We start from the raw sequence: 11,813 nt of genomic DNA, 5'->3' as shown, positions 1-11,813 counted from the left end.
ATAGTTGCTGTGTTCAAAGAATACAATTTGTGACGCCACTATCAAACTCAACATAAAGATAAATATGATTGTTTGGTTGGAGAAGTGAGAAAAGATAATAAAACATTACAACTGAAACATACACTGATGACTCAGCAAAATACTTTTGTGAAGCAGAAGCAGTTAAATACTTCCTCACTGCGGGCAAGTTTTCAAGTTGCCAAGCTAATAGCGTGCAATGGCAAACCTTTTGTGGAGGGATAATTTGTTAAAGAATGCCTTATTTCTGTTGCCAAAGAGATGTGTCCAGAGAAGGCCAATTTATTTAGCACAGTGAGTCTTTCAGGAGTTACAATGACACGAAGGATTGAAGAAATGGGAGAAAATTTGCTGCACCATTTGCAAAACTCTGCAAAGAAACTTTGCTTTTTCCTTGGCACTCGACAAAAGCAATGATGTTTGTGATTCTGCCCAACTTCTCATTTATATGCGTGGGACAAATGAGTATTTTGAAGTCACAGAAGAGCTTGCTGCACTGCAAAGTATCAAAGGTACAACCACAGGAGTGGATATATTTGAAAAGGTTTGCCAAACTGTGAATGGTTTGGAGCTGGACTGGGTTAAACTAGTCAGTGTAACAACTGATGGTGCTCCTAGCATGGTGGGGTCTAAGAGAGGAGTAATTGCTCACATTACACACGAGATGGACAAACATAACCATCCTCCTCCAATTGCCATACACTGCCTCATCCACCAACAAGCGCTGTGTTGTAAATCACTGAAGTGGGACTCTGTTATGAAAATTGTGGTATCTTGTGTTAATTACATTAGAACTCATGCACTAAACCACAGACAATTTCAGGAATTTCTATCTGAGGTAAATGTTGCCCATGAAGATGTTCTGTACCACACAGAAGTCCATTGGCTGAGTAGAGGGAGAGTTTTGTAATGTTTCTATGACTTACTTCCGTAGATTACAGTTTTTCTACTTTCAAAAAACCAAGAAGTACCAGAGCTCAATGATGCAGAATGGAAATGGCACCTTGCCTTTCTGACAGATATAACAGAGCTACTCAACAGTTTCAATCTGCAACTTCAAGGCAAGGGGAAGCTCATCTGTGATATGGCATCATATGTGAAAGCATTTGAAGTAAAATTAGGCCTTCTCATCAAACAAGTACAGGAGGAAACCTTCAGTCATCTCCTAACAACTCAAAACCTGTCAGCGGACAAACCATTGGTTGCATTCCCAAAGGAAACATGTCTGGCTTCACTAGAATTGTTGCAAAAGGAGTTTCAATTTTGATTTAAAGAGCTTCATCTCCATGAACAGGACATACAGCTTTTTGTAACCCATTTTCTGTTGAGATTGAAAATGTCCTTACAATTTATCAAATGGAACTGGCGAATTGTGACTCTCTGAAAGACGCATTTAAGTCAAGTAACCTTTTGAATTTCTATGCATCTCTCCCCTCTGAGACATATCCAAATATCAGGAACCATGCACTCAAAATGGTAACCATCTTTGGTAGCACTTATGCCTGTGAACAGACTTTTTCAAGAATGAAACATCTGAAATCTCCAACCAGATCAAGATTAACTGATGCCCACTTGCATCAATTGTTACGGCTGGCAGTGACAAATATGGAACTGGACATTGACCATCTCATTAGCCAAAAGCAGGCCCACAGTTTCCATTAAAATACTGGTGTGTAATCTGTTTACTTATAAATGGTTTTCATTTTATTTATTTAAGATATGTGCAGTGTGAGTAGGAATTAGTAGTTCATATAGTCCGGCCCTCCAACTCTCTAAGGGACCGTAATCTGACCCCCACTTTAAAAAGTTTGAAGACCCCTGGTCTAGGGAATGAAATTTGACTACAGAACCTTCTCATAGTTAGACATTCGACTTACAACTTTCAGTTATTCTGTGTCTTCCGTTTAGTGTTTAGTCAAAAAAAGAAATAAAAGGATAAAAGACCTTTGATGTACTGTAAAACAGGCATGTTAAGAAATGCACTTTTGGGAGCTGAAAAGATAGTAGAGTGTAGGTGTGCCTTGCATACAGCTGACCTGTACTTAATCACCTGGGAGGCCTCCCACGAGTACAGTGTCAGAAATAAGTCCTGATCTCTGCTGTGTGTATCTTTAAAAAAAGAGAAATAAATGCACTTCTTTTTGGTTGTAAACTGATATTATACTAATAACAGAATATTGCTATGTATTGGGTGTGGTCCTAAAACCAATATAAAGAAACAAAGCAAAACAAAAATTAAATATCTTATTTCTTCTTTAAAAACATTTTATTTACTGCAATTTATAATACTGTTCTTTCGGGTTTTTAGGGGGACCATAGCCTGCAGTGCTCTGGGATTTATTTGATCTCTGTGCTCAGGAATCACTCTTGACTCTATGTTCAGAGATCACTTATTGTCAGTAATCTAACCTGAACTGGCCAGCCACAAGTAAGACAAGTGCTCTACTTGCTAAACTATCTCTTCTACTCTTACTAAACTGTTAATGATAAGATTTCATTTATCCAATGTTATAAATCTGCTCCCAGAGGATCTTTATTCATCATTGTCTTGGTGTCTCTGCCTCAAGCCAAGCCCCCCTTCTCTCTGGCATAAGCTCAGTTATGTAAACCAGTTGTTAGTCATGTTGTCCTTGGCCATTTTTGGTTTCTTAGTTATATTCCCTTACATATCACATATAATAAAGATGATTTTGTACTCATTCCTCCAATCTGGCAGACTTCACTTAACATGATGCCCACCAAATTGCATCAATTTAACTTTTCTTATAACCACGTGATTTTCTTGTATATCTGTAGCATGTTTTCTTTCTTTTCTTATTTTCTTCCTTTCTTTCTTTCTTTCTTCTTTTCTTCCTTCCTTTCTTCCTTCCTTCCTTCCTTCCTCCCTCCCTCCCTCCTCCCTCCCTCCCTCCTTCCTTCCTTCCTTCCTTCCTTCCTTCCTTCCTTCCTTCCTTCCTTCCTTCCTTCCTTCCTTCCTTCCTTCCTTCCTTCCTTCCTTCCTTCCTTCCTTTCTTTCTTTCTTTCTTTCTTTCTTTCTTTCTTTCTTTCTTTCTTTCTTTCTTTCTTTCTTTCTTTCTTTCTTTCTTGGTGTGTGTGCTCAGAAATAATTTATGGTAAGATTTGAAGGGTCCTATGACATAACAAAGGTAAAGTTGGGGTGATAGTATGCAAATCAAGCACATGTACTCCTTATTCTATCTCTTCAGTCCCTTTAGTTTATTTATCCAGTCATCCATACGTTGCACTGCAGAAATCTCCAGAAGCACTGGCTAAGACAAGAAGCCAGTAAAGAATAAATGCAGCATCTAGGCCTTGATCATGACTACACACCATAATTTTCATCAATATGTTTCACTTATTTTTGTCACCTCTGCCTGGTTCTTGGGAAGGAAGAATTATTTTCTCCTCTCCTCTGGCTTCTTTTCAAGCTAATCAAATTATCAAATAATATACAGTGAGGTTATGAGAGAAAAATTAAGTTTATGCAATTAGTAATATTTACAAACATATTTCAAAGAGGATAAATGAGTATAGACACCCTGAGCTAAGGAAAGAAAGATGTAGTGGTTGGGCTGCCAAGGAGAAAAGATGGTGTTCCTATAATAAAATATATTTCACTGGATGAAGAGTAGATGTATTTCAAGGGGATATTTTGCTTCTCTATTTAGTTAAAGTTTTTCTTGAATTCTGTTAACCTCAGTTTAAAATAATACATATGCCCAGATGGGATGTTTTGTGAAAGCCTGTTTTGAATATCTTGATAGGTGGAAGTAAAGATTGTGGAGAACATGTGTAGGGAAGGCTAGTCTTTAACTCTCCATAGGTTGTGAGGATGGGTATGTAAAATGATCATTTTTAGAGTATGTCACACAGTATTAATATAAAAATTTTAAAAAATGGACAGAGAATGGCTTGGTTGCAAAGAAATTTTGATTAAAATCATGAAACTATTTCTGGTTTCTGTTAACCAAAACTTTCCTGGAATAAAAAGAGTTGGTGACATTTAAGTTACTTAATTTATTGATGGAGGATACTGATGTTGGTAATAGGTTTGGAACTGGAACATTACATGCTCAAAACTATATTATTAACAGCTTTGGAAAAACAGGGATCCAGTTAATTTAAAAAAAAAGAAAGAAAAGAAAAGAAAAAAAAGAAATGAAGAACTGAGTGAAGTTAGAAGAAGAGAGTCTGACATTTTGTCTCATAAGCAGATGTAAAGAAACTTAATAGGGACCTGAGCAGTAGGGCATTTGCCTTCCATCTTCTGACCCAGGATGGTACGATTCCTGGGTGTCCCATATGGTCCCCAAGCCAGGAGCAATTTCTGAGCACAGAGCCTGAGCATCGCCAGGTATGGCCCAAAAACCAAAAACCAAAAGAAAAATGAAAAACAAAAAAGAGAAACTTAATGGTAGAATATGAATGAATTAATGGTAGAATAATGAATACTTAAAGACCATGAAACAAAGAACAAGAGTACTAATATTCAGTAGGAAACAAGCCCTTTGAGGGATCTGGTGTCTAGGACAGAAGTGATGTGTGGAGAGTGGGAATATCCCATAAAGAAGTAAAACATTATAACTGGGAGTAGAAAGTGGTGCTAAAAAGTAAAATTTTATGTATGAAAATCTATCAGCATTAGTACAGGCCACAAGGCAAACTTTTATAGTAAAGAAAAAACAGCTTTTGTAAGATCTGACTGGTGGGAGGCAACTGGGAGTAAAAAAAGCAAGCAAACAAATAAAACCCAAAAGATTGTATTCATTAAACTCAATCATGAATAAATGTAATTTCACAGTGACTATTTAAAAACTAAAGTTATTTTGGGGCAGGAGAGATAGCATGGAGGTAGAGCATTTGCCTTTCATGCAGAAGGTCGGTGGTTGGAATCTTGGCATCCCATATGGTCCCTCGAGCCTGCCAGGGGTGATTTCTGAGTGCCGAGCCAGGAGTAGCCCCTGAGTTCTGCAGCAGGGTGTGAACCAAAAAACCAAAACAAAACAAAACAAAAAATAAAGAAATAAAATTTTATTTTATTTTTTATTTTTAAAATAAAATTCAGGAAACATTTTTTTGTCCCCCAATTCACAATACAGACCAGGCAAAGGGCCTGGGTTGAGGTACATATGGGGTGCATTTACTGTACCTCCCTTTCTATACAGTCAATGTAAAGAACACAGCCTGTGGTAAGAATTGGGAGGCTGGGAGGCCTTATCTTTTCTTTGCTTTTTTTATTTCTTTAACATATGTATATATGTGTGTGTATGTAAATGTATATATATGTATATACATATACATACACACACATATATATGTGTATATATATATATATATATAATCTTTCACCAGTGCAGCATTCCCATGACCAATATCCCAATATCCCAAGTGTCCTTCCTCCCACCCACACAAACCTGTACTCTAGACAGGCTTTCTACTTGCCTCATTCAGTCACATTTTGTTATGATAGTTCTCAGTGTAATTATTTCTGTGACTGCACTAAACAATCCCTGTAGTGATCTTCATGTCAGGAGCTGGACCCTCCAGTCCTCCTCTATTTTGTCTCTGAGAATCATTACACAAATGTTTTTCATTTTTCTCAAAACCCATAGATGAGTGAGACCATTCTGTGTTTATCTCTCTCCCTCTGACTTATTTCACTCAGCATAATAGATTCCATATACATCCATGAATAGGAAAATTTCATGACTTCATCTCTTCTGATGGTTGCATAATATTGCATTGTGTATATGTACAATAGTTTCTTTAAAAATTCATCTATTGAGGGGCATCTAGGCTGTTTCCAGAGTCTGGCTATTGTAAACAACACTGCAATGAATATGGGTGTGAGAAAGGGATTGTTGTATTGTATTTTTGTGTTCCTAGGATATATCCCTGGAGTGGTATTGCTGGATCATATGGGAGCTCAAGTTCCAGCATTTGGAGAAATCTCTATATCGCTTTCCACAAAGGTTGGACCAGATGGCATTCCCACCAGCAGTGAATAAGAGTTCCTTTCTCTCCACATCCCCAGCAGCACTACTTGTTCTCATTCTTTCTGATATGTGCCAATCTCTGTGGTGTGAGATGTTACGTCATAGTCGTTTCGATTTGCATCTCCCTGATGATTAGTGATGTGGAGCATTTTTTCATGTGCCTTTTAGCCATTTGTATTTCTTTTTTGTCAAAGTGTCTGTTCATTTCTTCTCTCCACTTTTTGATGGGGTTAGATGTTTTTTCCTTGTAAAGTTCTGTCAGTGCATTGTATATTTTGGATATTAACCCCATATCTGATGGGTTTCTCCCACTCAGTGAGTGGCTCTTGTATTCTGGGCACTATTTCCTTTGAGATACAGAAGCTTCTCATCTTAATATAGTCCCATCTATTTATTTCTGCTTTCACTTGAGGAAAACATAATTTTTTTTAACAATCTAGCATTCATTCTATGCATTTCTCACTGAACTTGAAATATATGCAATGTTTCTGATATTTCTGTAGGGTGTAGGCTTGTCAGATGGAGAAAAAGGAGAATCTATATCCTTGTTTTGCCACTCAATTGAAGAGAAAAGTAACTAGTGTACAATATGAAGTATTTTCCTTCCAACTAAAATGTGATTATTTTATTTTTAAAATTAATTGCATTATATAAAATTATGCCTTTGAAAATTGAAATTCTTGTTACTCTCAGAGCTAATACTTTTAAGAGAAAATAGGCCTGGTTCCTAATCCTACTTCATTAATATTTTTTGAGCAAAAATATAAATAAATATGGTGTCTTTGACTTGTAAATAAACAATATAGCACTGACATTTTCCCATATTTTAAAAAACAAAACTAACTCTTCCTATCCTTTTTTTGAGATACAGTAAATATTTATGCTTTTCTTTCAGTTCTAAATGTTAAATATCAACTGGTTTAAAGGCTGGCAACGACATGTAAGAATAAATAGGAATAAATGCTGTTCATTTACTACTGCCTATTTAAATCATTGTTTATAAGACAAACAGATTTGAACAAAATACTGAAAAATCCTTAATATAAAATTTTATTAGATGTCAAGGAAAAATAAGTCTCAAAAATGCTCCTTCTCACACATATCAAAAATTGTCATTTAACATTTTTTCCTCTCTAACACTTAAAAATGGTTACTCTCTTTGGATCACATTGCAGAATTTCCTGTTAGTTTTTTTGTAAACAAGTACAAAGATGTGCAAATAACTATTTATTCTGAAACCAAACATATTTTCCCTCAAAGGTCATCTCATATTAGGATAGTATACTTTTTTTTTTTAATATAAATTTTTATTTTGATCATAGTGGCTTACATATTGTTGACAATAATATTTTAGGTACATATTTACATAAAATCAGGGGGGATTCCCATCGCCAAATTGTCATCCCTACGCCTCCGTTTCTATCCTACCTCCCTTTTCCTTTTCCCTCACCCCAGGGCGGCTAGAATATGTGGTCCCCTCTGTATCTAACCCACTACTTAGTAGTCTTGCACCTGTTTGGTCCTGATGCCTCCCTTATTTCCCCCTCTATCTGGAGTCAGGACTAGCTAGTTCAAGTTGCGTGGTTTTGTTTGAAGGAGAAAAAAGCAATAAACTGGGGTAAGAGTCTAATACCCCGAAAATGGGCGGAGTCCTTCTAAAGGCTCTCATCATCAATCTGGGAGATGGAGAAAAAGTAGGTGAAACACTCCACTAGTACCAAAAGAAGTGTCAAATATCCAGTGAGGGCTCCAGCTATATCGATAAGCACCACACAGAGCAGACAAAACAAACAAACAAACAAGTAGAAAAAAAAATAAAACAAAAACAGACAAACAAAAATCACGCCATGGTCTTGAATTAAGAAACATGGCATAGCACATAACGAAAGAGAAGAAAGAAAGAGAAAAAAAATAAATAAATAAATAAAAAAAAATAAGTATAATTGGGGACTACACTTTCAATAATCACACCCAAACAGAGAAATCGACCAAAATAGATTGGTAAATCAAAAATAATAATAACAATAATAAATGAAGGTAATATATATATTTATATCAAAAAAATAACCAAGGTTTTGTGCTTTTTGTATTTTTGTTTTTTTCCCTCCTGCACTGGCACAGTAAATATTGGGGTCATTCGAAAAAGAATTCACTTGGCCTAAGAGATATGGGATTTCTCCGTCCTTGGAGCATACTGTCATGGGATCAACTCTAGACATTGCTCAGGATCCTTTACTTTCCCGGTGGTGTTTTTTTTTTTTTTTCTTTCTTTTTTTTTTTCCTTTGGTGTGTGGAAGACTTCTGCTCTGTGTTTAGAGGTCTCAGTATCTGTACAGATCCTGAGGTGGGACTTATGATGAAGTCAGTCTTTGTGGTTCTAGAGGTTCTGTTACCTCAGTGTCATTTTAACCCATCTTCTGTGGTTGATGATCTTGGTCTTTGCACTGAGCCTAGGGTGGCACCTAGGATAGCGTCTTTCTTTGTGCTCCCAAAAGCCCCATTCCGTTACAATTGTCTCTGCCGGATCTTTGGGGCTGGGGATCATGATTCTTGTGCAGGTCATAGTTCAAACCCTAAACTAGGGCTTATTTATTGGTCCCAAGATGTATACAGTCTGGTCGTGGATCAAGCAGCCAGTCATCTGTAAATCCCGATCTTGGGTTTTTGTCCTACCAAAGGGAGCCAAGACCTCTGGTTTTGTCTTGTCGTTAGTTGGTAAGGTAGGCTAATCTGCTCTAAGGTCAAGATGATCGCATTTTCCCCGTTGTCAGGATATCATGTTAGGGCTGGGCCTTGTTGTTGGTCTCGTCGTATTAAGGCCGTCCTGGATGGAGTTTGTTTCCTGCAGCTGTTGTGGAGAGCTGTGCCGTTTCTATGTCGGAGATCCAGGGTTCAAGGCTGGATGAATGGTATCTAATCACCTGAGGTCTAATTTGATTCCACATGACATATTTTCAAGGCAGGAGATATCCCTATATTTTAAATAACTATGAGTTCCTATCTCTAGTAGATAAGAGCTCTCTTTTATTTTTTTTTAAATGTAAAATTTCCCCTTTACTTAGTGTGCCTTTGTAGGGGGAAGTGGTGCTACATTATAATGTCTGTGTATTCGTGGGTGGACTGATGGGATAACAGTCACAGGTCACCTACCAAAAAACGAAGAAAGAAAAAAAAAGGGGGGGGGATTGAAACTGTATGTGCTCACAAATATATATGAAGGACAAACATTTAAAAAAAAAAGATAAATAAATAAATTAAAAAAAAAAAAGAAATAAAATGAGTTAGCAAAATTTTTATGGGACCAAAGTGGTGCAAAAGACTATCTTACATTTGGGGGAGGGCAGGTAAAGAGGTGGTGTATTACAGGTCTTATGCCTATGTTGGAAGTACAGTTTTTCCCATTGTCTTTTGGGTTTTTCTTGTGGTGTGTGGGTTCCCAGGCATCTTCCTAACCCACCCCCTGACCTTCTTCAGATTGGTAAATATTTGCGGCAGGGGGGTCTTGGAAGAGTTCTTGCATTGGGGATACTTTTGGATCTAGGCCCGGTTTCAAGGAGCAGTTCGCGTTAGGGGGAGTTGGTCGGGAGGGCCTCGCAGCATGAGTCCATAGGGGAGTTGGCTGTCTTTTCTTTCAGGAGACGAGGTGTGGTTTTATCTGGGTGTCCTCTCGCCTGGGTGCTGGGAACTGGTTCATTGGGTAGGAGGTCGATCTTGATGCCTAATAGAATAAGGACTGGGGGTGAAGAGTTTTAATATGGTGGGAGATCTGGATGGGATTGAGGGGTGAGGGGATAGTTGGATTTCCGGAGGGGGGAAAGGGGAAGGTGTATGGGAAGGGTTTGAAGGGAGAGAAAAGAGAAAATACCTTAGAGAGAAAAGGGGGGGAGAAAGGGAGAAAAGTAATGAGCAGAATAGAAGAAGAAAAAAAAAAAGTAGTGAGAAGAGGGGAGAGAATAGCAAGGGAATGCTGGTTTGATTGAATGTGTTCGAAGAATAGAGCCTGTAGTTTAAGTCTGTATGTCTCAGGTACTGCTTCAGTGGTCTGACTGGTCACGTGCTTCAATTCCTAAATGAAGGTATTACCTAAAGATAAAGTGTATGTTAAAGAGTTTTCTTGTGGCCATCTCGTAGTGCAAGCAAGGTATGGTATCCCGTGTGGTATCCCGAGTTGCCACCTTAGTTTGTCCGCCCTTTGTATCCAAGGGCACCTGTGGGCAGAAAAGCTGAGAGGTTATTTAAAGTATAGTAAGATAAAGGTATTAAAAGGTAGTGTTATGGTATGTTGCCATTGTAGTCCGTGATTTCCCTTGGTGTTCTATACTTGTGTTCCTGTATATGAACTCTAAGGGATTATTGTGGACCTTTGTTGTAGAAGTCTGATTACATACCTGTTCTCTCTATGCTGCCGTTTCTGTTGTTGCTGTTTTCTTTGTGGTATAATGTGTAGTCAAGAGTTTGCGTTGTTCCTTTTTCATGTATTTTGGACACTGCTCCCACGTCTATGCTGACTATTACAGTGTTCGGAGTTTTTACCCTGTTATTTGATAGGATTTAGTTGTGTATAAACTATGTGTTCTAGGTGTTTCAGAATAGTGCTACCATTCTGTGTTTATCTTTTGTCTTCTGACTTACTTCGTTTAACATAACATGATCTAGGTCCATCCATGTTGCTGCAAAGTCTGTGATTGTATCGTTTCTGACTGCCATGTAATATTCCATTGTGTATATGTACCACATCTTAATGATCCATTCATCTGTTGTTGGACATCGAGGTTGGTTCCAAGATTTGGCGATTATACTGAGTGCTGCAATAAATAGTGGGGTGCATATATATTTTGGAATGAATGTCCTTCCATCTTGTGGGTATATGCCTAGTAGAGCAATTGCTGGGTCAAATGGCAGATCAATTCTGAATTCTTTGAGCACTCTCCAGACTTTTCTCCATAGATGTTGGACTAGGGGGCATTCCCACCAGCAGTGGATGAGAGTTCCTTTCATACCGCATCCTCGCCAACAAAGGTTGTTTCCATTATTTTTGATGTGAGCCAACCTCACTGGTGTAAGGTGGTATCTCATTGTTGTCTTGATTTGGATCTCCCTGATGATGAGTGAAGGTGAGCATGTTTTCATGTGTTTGTTGGCCATCCTTCTGTCTTCCTCAGAGAAGTGTCTATTCATTTCATTTCCCCATTTTTCTATGGCTTTATTTGGTTTTGAGGGGCTCAGCTTTCTGAGTGCTTTGTATGTTCTAGATATCAGCCCTTTATCTGATATGTCAAGTGAAAAGATTTTTTTCCCATTCTGTTAGCTGTCTTCTTGTATTAAGTAGGGTTTCTTTTGCCATGCAGAAGCTTTTTAGTTTGATGTAGTCCCATTTGTTTATATTTGATGCTAACGTTCTTGCCATTGGTGCTCCGTTCTCAAAGACCTTTTTGATATATAGGTCTTCGAGTGTTCTGCCTATTTTATTCTCGATAAACTTTATAGATTCAGGTCTGATTTCAAGGTCTTTGATCCATTTTGAGTTGACTTTTGTATAAGGAGTGAGGTATGGGTCAATTTTCACTTTCGTACATGTGGTTTTCCAGTTGTAACAACACCATTTGTTGAATAGGCTTTCTTTGTTCCATTTCAGATTCTTGCCTCTTTTATCAAATATTAGTTGGCTGTATATCTGGGGGTTTATGTCTGGGAATTCTGTTCTGATCCACTGGTCTGAGCTCCTGTCTCTGTTCCAGTACCATGCTGTCTTAATTACTATGGCTTTATAGTATAGTTTCAAGTTAGGTAAGGAGATGC

At 37.8% G+C, this 11,813-nt stretch overlaps 1 non-coding gene across 1 annotated transcript; it reads right to left on the bottom strand.

Moving 5' to 3' along the window:
• Positions 1-5,092: 5,092 nt before the first annotated feature.
• On the bottom strand, positions 5,093-5,224 carry LOC126012559 (small nucleolar RNA SNORA51). The gene has a single exon (XR_007497015.1). It is a non-coding gene; the product is annotated as a small nucleolar RNA SNORA51 (small nucleolar RNA).
• Positions 5,225-11,813: the final 6,589 nt, after the last annotated feature.

The sequence above is a fragment of the Suncus etruscus genome, chromosome 6 (assembly GCF_024139225.1).
Source record: "Suncus etruscus isolate mSunEtr1 chromosome 6, mSunEtr1.pri.cur, whole genome shotgun sequence".
Lineage (NCBI taxonomy): Eukaryota > Metazoa > Chordata > Mammalia > Eulipotyphla > Soricidae > Suncus > Suncus etruscus.
The sequence above is the reverse complement of the archived record's forward strand: the minus strand, read 5'-3'. Positions and strand labels throughout refer to the sequence as shown.